A 10,973-nucleotide genomic window follows, 5' to 3' on the forward strand; every position below is an offset into this window, starting at 1 on the left:
CTAAATCTGGTAAACCTACCCTTAAGGCATAGGCTCAAACTGGAACACTGTCTCTTCTATCCAAATTTCATTGGCCAAAGAAAGCCAAACGACAGAGCCCAGCTAAAGAGTCAGGTACATGAATGCCATGGGGATGGGAGAAGAGGGAGTGAAAATTTTAAACAACAATCTAATCTATCAGAACTTTTCAAGGGTAATACATGTTCAGATATTTTAAGCTTTTCATCTAAAAATGTTATTCTATTTACTTTTGAAAAATACATGTGTATTAGTTTCCTTGGATTGCTGAAACAAAGTAACACAAAACTGGGTGCCTTTATTTAAACAATGAAAATTTATTCTTTTACAGTTTGGAGACTAGAAGTCTGAAAAAAAGTGTCAGTAGGACAATGTTCCCTCCAAAGGTTTGAAGGAAGTACCGTTCCTTGTCTCTTCCTAGCTGCTAGTGGCCCCAGGCATCCTTGACTTTTGGCAACATTACTCCAATCTTTGCCTCTGTCTCCACACGGCTGTCTTCTCCTTGTGTGTCCCCATCTTTACACGTTATTCTCCCCTCTGTGTCTATGTGTCTGTGTCTCTTCTCCTCTTCTTTTAAGAACACCAGCCATATTGGATTAGGCCACACCTTAATTCTGATTGACTTCATTTTAACTTGATTATATCAGTAAAGGCCCTTATTTACAAATAGGGTCATATCCAGAGGTTCTGGGAGTCAGGAGTTCAGCATATGTTTTTGGGGGATTCAATTTAACCCATTACACCATGTATATGTCAGCAGTATAAAATAACATCCTAGATTCCACAGGCCATAAAGTAAAATCAGTCTCAGTATCTTTTCTCGTCTATTTTACAGGAAATGTAAAATACAAATATTTCCCAATAATATAAATCAGTTAAATTTAAATACCAGTTCATTAAGTAATAGAATTTCTCAATCTCAATTCTTCCATGCATACTTTTATGCCTATTTGTTTTAGAACAAATCTGTGTTTACTGAGCTGCTTCTTTTACAAAATACCTGGTTACAGCACAGGTGTTTTATCTCTGAGTTAGAGGATCCATTCCAAGAACAGTTCTAACCATCTTCATATCTTGGAGGTTTTTATAAAATACGTTATTCTGTGAATTATTTTATAAAATCAGAGCCCTTTCAAACATTGTCGGTAATTTTGATCCATTAAGAGTGTTGTTTCACTCTGAGTTAGAAGATAATTTTTTCTCATGTCCTGCTTTGGATGTGATTTGTGCTTACTCAGTGCCTGTTATATCCTCTGGCATGACATTCTTTCAAAAATGCAAGGTGAAGCATTATTAATATTACCTCACAGCAGGAATCATTCAGAAGCAAACAGATAAGCAAGAACATTGAGACTGTGGGACTATATCTCTGCTATTTGAAAAAGAAAATGATTGTGAGAGTTTCGTTGCCTTTCAGATGCCTCATATATATCCATTCACTCATTCTCTCATTGTTTATTCAACAAGCATGTCTCAAGAGGCTACAGCATACTAGACCTGGTGCTAGATGCTGAGAATGCAGAATGGAAAGACACCAATCATCTAAAATAATATAAAATATAGCTTTTTTATTCCTGAATACAAGAAAATATGCTACACATTTTGCATACATTTTTAGTCTAATCTTCACTGCAAGCCAGGTAAATGGAGTGTTTTATTACTCATTAAAAAGGATAAGAAACTGAGGTCCCTGAGTTTGGGCTTGCCCATGGTTATGAAATTAATGATTCATAGAGCTAGAATTTAAGTTAAAATATTTTTTTTCTCCAGAAACCAGACATTTTACCCTAATTTCACTGTCTTCTAGGTATGTAGAAGACACTGTTATGTCAAATGTAAGAACATGTATTTCAGAGTCAAATAAACCCAGGTTCAATTTTTGGCTGACACAAGCTGTGTAATCCTGACCAAGTTATTTAAAGTTCTAATGTTTAGTTTCTTACTAGCAGAAAACAAATGGACAAAATAGCATGGATATCACAGCCTTCTTAAATAACATTATTCCTAGAACACAATGCTTAGAGCTTACTGGGCACTCAGGAAATCTTTGTGGAATAAATGTAATAAAGCATATTAAGCATGTTGCACACTCTTCCCAGCACATTGTCAGTACTTAATATATGTCAACTTTCTGAAACTTCCCTCACTACTGGAGATCTGGTTTCCAAGTAAGTTCCTGTTTCTTTTCAAATATATTTTTTTATATATTCCTCCAGTGTCTAATATAAGCAGTTCTCCTTCCAGTAATGATAAGACACTTAAAATAACTTATTCAAACCAGTGAAAAAATAACTAATGAATTTCTACTCTACTGTAACACATGATTAATTGTATTATATGGGAAACTGATTTCGCCATAGTATATTTAACCCATACAGAGATTCCAGGCGTAAATTGGGTTTCACAGAGGTTAATAAGAGAGAAGAAATATTAGTTTAGCTTTACATCTGACTCCTCACCACAGTAATCAAACTCAGCGATATTTCACAGATCTGTGAGTTTTATAAAAATATCTGATTTTAGTTTATATACCTAAGACAGATCAAGATACAGAAGAATGGTTGGTCTAGATCAATTTTTCATACCCAAGTGATCATTCTGATTCATGATAGTTGTAATGTAGTTTTCCTTTTCATTCGCTGAATCATTTTTGATGGAAAACACTAAACTGAAGGCCCTCTTAAGGTACTTTTCATTTCTAATATTTATGCATTTATACATGTATAGCTTGTTTCCTTTACATCACAATAAAATCCTTGAGAATAGTGACTATGCTGTGTAATACCGTTTTATTTTCCACTCTACTTAATGCAATGATAGCCGTCCTTTTGTCTCTTTCCCACCTTTTCTTTCTCTGCCCCTTCTTTCCTTCCTCAGACATTTGTTAAGACCTACACTATGCTAGCCCCTGGAGATAAAAGACAGAAAGAATACCATTTCTTAAAAGCAGAGGTAGACAGGAAAAAGAAATGAAAGTAAAAAGGTGATAGGTGAGATTAGTGCAGTACATTTGAGAGATTTATCAACTCTAACTAAGGAGATTAGGAAAGACTTGACTTTCCTTCCAGTAAAAACTTGTTGATTTTACATGTCTGTAGTTGACAATACAATGCTGTATCTTAAAATAATGGCTACTATCTTCCCCTTAGTACTATGAGCAGTGTTTATAATCAAAGAAAATGAACAGGAAGGAAAAATATATAAAAATACACCATGAACAGAATGTTAGCTGTGAATCCTTTCAATATCTATTAAACATATCTAAAATCTTGATTTAGTCATCATGCACTAAGAAGGCTTTTAAAGGTTATTGTAAGTGATTTTTCTGGATAGAAATTTTGTATATCATTTCTTTAATGCATGTTACTCCAATTACCATTTAGCTAATGAACCCTTCAAATTTTATTTGCATAATTGGTGCCAATTTTGACAAGAGGAATTTATCCTGCTGTGATAAAAGCGTCATTGGACTCACCAATACAGTGATGATTATTTAGTCTGAAATCAGCATGGACACACCACAGACAGGCAGAAACACTGGCTTGTCATTCATGGTTTCTAAAACACTAACTTTCTTCCTAGTTATAAGGCCTGCTACTCAAAACACAACTGACTTCACTCAGCTTTAAGGTCATAACTAGAGATGAAACTTTCATCTGAATGACACCTGAAGATGGAGTGAACATTCTGGTCTCAAAATGAACAACCCCTTTTTTGACAGTTACCTGGTTTGCTAAAGGTTTGCAAAAGAGCTCAGACTGGAATGGTAGTTATCTAACCCAATCCAATAATCTTTCTGAACATGGCAATAAAGAGACATTGATAGTAGAAAGAACATTTTCATATTTCTAGAGTCTACTAAATATTCAAGTAGAGAAGGGGCAATTCCAAGTTGGAGAGTGCTATAAAGGACTCAGAAAGAGGTAAAAAGTTGAACAAGTTAAAAAAAATAAATGGCAGTATTTAGATTGACTAAGGTGATAGAAGTAAGCATTCCAAGTTAGGGAACTATAAGCATTATGGATATTGCCAAGGAAATAACCACCAAATGAATTGCACATGTAGTTGCTAGAGTGGTTTAGAAAGAAGAAACCACATATCAGCTTTGAAGATCAGAGAAGTCACAATGACAATATGGAATTTGGACAGGATAATGATATTAGGTAGAAATTACATGGAAAACTGAAGAAAAGCCAACCCCTTGAAATATACTGATGTTTAGAGGCCATACTTGATCTGAAGCTTGGTTTGGTGCCAGGGGTAGACATTGAGTAAATGCTTTTTGAATAAAAGAATGGAGACTTTCCATCTCTTATCTTCATGAACTCTAACACCCTGCATATTAGAAAATTTTAGACAGCTTTATTGAGATGTAATTGGCATACAATAAATTGCACAAAAAGTGTATATTTTTATAACTTTTGCCACACACACACATACACACACATGTAAAATGATGCCTTAAATTTCATTCCTTATCTCCATCCCATCCCTTGTTAGCCTATATTCTAGATTCTGACTCCATGAGTTTGCTTATGCTAATTGTTTTGTATCAGTGAGATCATACAATATTTGTTCTTTTGTGTCTGGCTTATTTCATTCCACCTGATGTCTTCAAGTTTCATGCCATGTTGTCACATATATCAGAACTTAATTCTATGCATTAGTTGATGGACACTTGGGTTGCTTTCATCTTTTGGAAATTGTGAATAATGCCCCATGAACATTGGTATGCAAATATCTCTTTGAGTTCTTGCTTTCAATTCTTTTGGCTATATACCTACTAGGGGGATTGCCAGACCATGTTGTAATTCTATACTTAACTTTCTGAGGAACCACCAAACTGTCATCCACAATGGCTGCACCATTTTACATTTCTACCAGCAATGGATGAGTGTTCCTGTTTCTTTGTATCCTCTTCAATGCTCGAATTTTCTGATTTTTAAAATACTAACCATTCTAATGGGTATGAAATGGAATCACATTGTGGTATTGATTTGCATTTTCCTAATGGCTAATAATACTGTTCTAGTTTGCTAATGCTGGAGAATGCAAAACACCAGAGATGGACAGGCTTTTATAAAACGGGGGTTTATTTCACTACACAGTTACAGTCTTAAGGCCACAAAGCATCCAAGGTAACACCTCAGCAATCGGGCACCTTCACCAGAGGACGGCCAGTGGTGTCCGGAAAACCTCTGTTAGCTAGGAAGGCAGCTGGCATCTGCTCCAAAGCTCCGGCCTCAAAATGGCTTTCTCCCAGGACGTTCCTTTCTAGCAAACTTGCTTCTCTTCAAAACATCACTCCCAGCTGCACTCTCTTTTCTCCCTCTAAGTTAGCTCATTTATATAGCTCCACCGATCAAGGCCCACCCCAAATGGGCGGGGCCACACCTCCATGGGAACATCTCATCAGAATCATCTCCCACAGCTGGGTGGGGCACATTCCAACCAAATCCAACCAGCACCAAAACGTCTGTCCCACAAGACCACAAAGATAATGGCATTTGGGGGACACAATACACTCAAACCGGCACAAATACCAAGAATCTTTTCATGTGCTTTCTGGTCATTTGTATATCTTCTTTACAGAGATGTCTATTAAAGTCTTTTGCCCATTTTTTAACTGGATTATTTGCCTTTTTGTGTTAAGTTGAAGGATTTCTTTATATTATCTGTATATTAAACCTTTATCAGATTAGTGGTTTCCAAATATTTATTCCCATGGTACAGGCTGTCATTTTACTTTCATGATAAAGTCTTTGAGGCACAAAAGATTTTAATTTTGATGAGGTCCCAATTATCTATTTTTCCTTTTATTGCTTGTGTTTTGGGTGTAAAGTCTAAGAAACCATTGCCTAGCACAAGATCCTGAAGATGCTTCCCTATATTTCTTCTAGGAGTTTGATAGTTCTAGCTCTTATATATAGTTCCTTGATCCATTTGAATTGATTTTGGTACAAGGTGGGAGGTAGGGTTTGTTGTGCTGTTGGATTTGGTTTGCCAGCATTTTGTTGAGGGTTTTTGCATATATACTCATAATAGATATTGGTCTGTAATTTTCTTTTCTTGTGATATCTTTATTTAGCTTTGATATGAGGGTGATGTTGGCCTCATAGAATGAATTAGGGAGTATTCCCACCTCTTCAGTTTTCTGGAAGAGTTTGAGCAGAATTGGATTTAAGTCTTCTTGGAACGTTTGGTACAATTCTTCTGTAAAGCCCTTTGATCCTGGGCTTTTCTGTCTTGGGGGGTTTTTGATTGCTGATTCAGTCTATTTACTAGTAATTGGTTTCTCAAGATTTTATATTTCTTCTTGAGTCAATGTAGGTAGTATGCATGTTTCTAACCATTTCATCTAAGTTATATAATTTATTGGCATACAGTTATTCAAAATATCCTCTTATAGCAATTTTTATTTATGTTGAGTCAATGGTAATGCCCTCCTTTTTGTTTCTGATTGTAGTTATGTGTATCCTCTCTTTTACCTTCATCATTCTTTCTAAAGATTTATTAATTTTATTGACCTTTCAAAGAGCCAACTTTTTTTTTTTTAATTTTCTCTTTTTTTTTGTTCTCTGTTTCATTTACCTCCACTTTAATCTTTTTTTATTTCCTTCCTTCTCCTCACTTTGGATTTAGTTTGCTCTTCTTTTCCTCATCACTCCAGTTTTGAGTTTAGGTCTTTGATTTGAAGTCTTTCTTCTTTTGTAATGTAAACATTTAGAGCTATAAATTTGCCTCTCAGCACTACCTTTGCTGTATCCCATAAGTTTTGGTATATTGTATTTTCCTTTTCATATGTTTCAAGGTATTTCTCAATAGCTCTGATTTCATCTTTAACTTACTGGTGATTTAACAGAATGTTGTTTAATTTCCACATATTTGTGAATTTTTCATTTCTCCCTCTGTTACTATTTCTTGCTTCATTCTGTTGTGGTCAATAAAGACACAGTAAATGATTTCAATATTTTTTAATTTATTGAGACTTGTTTTGTGACCTAACATATGGTTTATCCTTGAGAATGATCTGTGTGCACTCAAGAAGAATATGTATTTTGTTTTGTTGTGTGAAATGTTCTATACATATCTGTTAGGTCTAGTTGGTTTATTGTTCAATTCTCATATTTCCATATTGATCTTCTGACTTGATGCTTTATTCATTATTGAAAGTGGCGTATTAAAGTCTTCTGTTAATGTAGAACTGTCTATTTCTGTCTTCAAATCCATTAGTATTTGCTTCATATATTTTGGGACTGCTCTTAGATGCAAACATATTTTTAATTGTTGTATCTTCTTGCTTAATTGACACCTTTATCAGCATATAATGGCTGTCTTTCTCCTTTGTAATTGTTTTTAATTTAGTCTATTTTATCTAACATTAGTATATTAGTATAGCTACCCCAACACTCTTTGGTTACTACTTACATAGCATATTTTATCCTCCTTTCACTTTCTACCTATCTGTGTCTTTGAATTAAGGTGAGTCTCTTTCAGACAGCAAACAGTTTGGCCATCCTTTTTTATCCGTTCTGCCAATCTCTTTCTTTTGACTGGAGAGTTTAATCCATTTACATTTAAAGTCACTGCTGATAATGCAGGACTTTCTTCTACCATTTTGCTATTTAGCCTTTGTAAGGCCTATACCTTTTTCACTCACTTCTGTTAATGCCTACTTTTATATTTATTTGCTTTTTTTTGTGTTGTACCATATTGAGTACATTCTTTTTTTCTATCTGGATATATTTTTCATACATTTTCTTTGTGGTTACCATGGGGTTAAAATTTAGCATTCTAAATATATAGCAATCATATTTCATTTGATACCAACTTGACTTCAATAGCATACACATAAAATTTTCCTACACCTCTATGCCCCCACCTTTTTTGTACTTCTTACCACTTATATCTTTATACATTTTATGCCCAAAACCATAGATTTATCATTACTTTTATGCATTTGATTTTAGCACCTGTAGGATGAAAGACGTGGGATTACATACCAAACAATACATTACAATAATAATGGAATTTATAGTTACCCAAATTGTTATTTTTACTGGAAGTCTTTATTTCTTTATGCCACTTTGAACCACTATCTAACATCCTTTCCTTTCAGTCTGAAGAATTCCCTTAGCATTGCTTGTAGGGTAGGTTTAGTGGTGATGAACTACCTCAGCTTTTGTTTACCTGGGAATGTCTTAATCTCCCTATCATTTGCAAAAGAAAATCTTACTAGATAAAAAATTTTGGGTTGGTAGTTGTTTTCTTTCACCACTTTAAGTATTTCAACCCATGTCTGTCTTTCCTCTAAGGTTTCTGTTGAGAAATCTGCACACAATCTAACTGGGATTCCCTTATACATAATATGTTGCTTCTTTCTTGTATCTTTCATAACTTTCCTTGTCCTTTGCAATCATAGTGTGTTCAGTATGTGATGGGATGAACTGTTCTTCATGTTTATCCTGTTTGGCATTCTCTGGGCTTCTTGGATGTGCCTATTCAAATCTTTTCCTAGTTTTGGAAAGTTCTCTGTCATCATTTCTTTGACTATTCTTTCTGACCCTATTCTCTTTCTTTTCCTTTTGGGATTCCCATAATGCCTATATGGTATGCTTGTTGGTTTCTCAGAATTGCCTTAGGCCATTTTCACATTTTGTAATTATTTTTTCTTTCTACTCCTAAGCCTGACTCATTTCAATAGTCTTGTCTTCGAGTTCACAGATTCTTCTGCCAGCTCCACTGAGCTTTTGAAATACTCCTGGGCATTTTTCATATCAGTTATTGTGAGCTTCAACTCCAGAAGTTCTCATTGATTCCTTTTTAAAATTTCTATCTCATTACTAAGATTGTCATATTGCTTATTCATTGTTTTCTTGATATCTTTTTTTTTTTTTTTTGTATTTTCCTTCTTCTCCATAAGAATTCTTGAGATCATTTTTTTTAAGCCTTTGTTTTATATGTCCACATTCTGGTCTTCTTTGTTGGTGCTTTCTGGATTTTTATCCTCTTCCTTGGATGGGCTGTCATCTCTTGTTTTTGTTTGTTTGTTTGTTTGTTTTTTGTCTTGTGCACTGTTGCACATTGTACATTTTAATATTTTAAAATATTAACTCTGGGATTTATTCCCTGAATGGTCTGTTTCTTGATTTTGTAAACAGCTGGTGATGGAAATCTTCTTGAGCATTAGCCCTCTTATCAGGTAGGTCTGCCCAAGGTGAATACAGAGTACAGAATCCTACCTGTCTTTTCTGGTATTGTGTCTTGTCTTGTGCTTGTTAGTTATATAGGAGTTTCCCTGTTTACACAAATTTGAATATCCCCTCCACTTCCCAGGAGACAGAACTGCCTCTCCCAGGTATTTAAAACAGGCTAGCCTTTGTTCCAGGTTTTCTGCCTCTATAGTTTCTTACACTGCTTTCATTGTCTCAAACTGTTTTTGTCTGGAGGAAAAATTCTTGGAGGGAAGGCACACTGAGAAGACTTTCCCAAGTCAGTCTTTTCCAGCTGAAACAGGACCAGAGACCCATAAAGGGAACACAGACCAGCTCCCTTCAGTAGGGTGCCAGGAGTGTTCAGTAGGGTACCAGGAGCTTCTTCCACTGCTCCCCAAAGTTGAGCTTTCTTGACAGCCCATTAAATGCAGCCCTTCAACTCACTATCCCCTGCAATTCAGAGAAAGCATAGCATTTTTAAATCTCCTCTGCCATGCCTTTATCCAGGATGGGTTGGAGAATGGCTGCCTTCTGAGCTGGGCCCCCAGTGATACAAAGTTGCTAATCAAAAGCTGTGATCAGAGACACAATCTCTCAGATGCCTGGTAGCATCTATTGGGTCAGTGGCATGAAAGACCCACCACGGTGCATCATCAGAGCCATGCAGCTGGTTGCACCTGGAAGACCAGCTGGGCTCCCTCTGGTGTCTTCTGTCAGATGCCTAGACACCAACCCCATCAGATGCACAGACTGGGCCAGACCCCACACCACAAGCGGGTGGCATCGTGAGGCACCTACCCTACTTCTGCCATTGCCAGTTGCAGGGCTTTAGTCATGGCTCCAAGCAGCTGGGCATCCCCACTGCTAACTTTCCTGAACAAGTAGCAGATAATCTTCCAGCTGACATATCCACTGGCATTTGTTATGGTTGGGCCAGTGTTGGAAGTGGAGATGTCCATAAGATGGTGGTGAGCATAGGATGGAACCCATACTATAAGAATACAAAAAAGTCCATGGAAACTCACATTATGCATGCCTTCAAGGAGGAATTCTAAGGGAAAATGCTCAGTATGGCCACATTGGCTACCTCAGACCAGAAAAGAACTTCAATTCTTTATAGTCATTTTTTTCAGCAATCAAAGGTGATATTGAGGAAGCTAAGAAATGACAAGAAAAAGCAGAACATTTGAAACTTAAAGAAGACAATTTCTTCCATGTTCCTGAAGGCAAAATAATGAATGGCCACTGCTGAAAAATCACCTTATTTATTCATTTACTGTTTTTTAGTATTTCACTGTGGATAACTACATAGTCTCAGGTTGGTATATTTTAAAAATCAGTCATTTTCTTATAGCTGTGAATTAGTTTAAGCATTTATGTTTCAACTGTTAAACCCTTCATGCCACAATACAAATAATATTTCATTTAAAAATCAAGTTTCTTTTTTATGTTCCTGTTGGTTAAAGCTCTTTCGTAGCTTTCTAAAATATACCACTTAGAAAGGTCTTAAATTTTTTATGATGAAAATAAAACATATTTAAGTGGGTGAAAGACAAACCACTAATTTGAGGTGAGACATACGATTCTCATGGTAAAATACCGGTATGTATGTATGTACTTGTATATAGCATTTGTTACTAAACAGAGCAGGCTTGTGGAAGTAAATGCATTAAACAGGTTTGGTAGTCTATTATAAACCTAAGAGGAAAATCCAGACTTTGTACTTTTGATAATTGTGCA

At 35.7% G+C, this 10,973-nt stretch overlaps 1 pseudogene; it reads left to right on the forward strand.

The window, feature by feature from the left end:
- Nucleotides 1–9,831: 9,831 nt before the first annotated feature.
- LOC119513894 lies at nucleotides 9,832–10,485 on the forward strand (annotated as a pseudogene).
- The last annotated feature ends 488 nt before the right edge of the window (nucleotides 10,486–10,973 follow it).

Source organism: Choloepus didactylus, chromosome 2, assembly GCF_015220235.1.
Source record: "Choloepus didactylus isolate mChoDid1 chromosome 2, mChoDid1.pri, whole genome shotgun sequence".
NCBI classification, from domain to species: domain Eukaryota; kingdom Metazoa; phylum Chordata; class Mammalia; order Pilosa; family Megalonychidae; genus Choloepus; species Choloepus didactylus.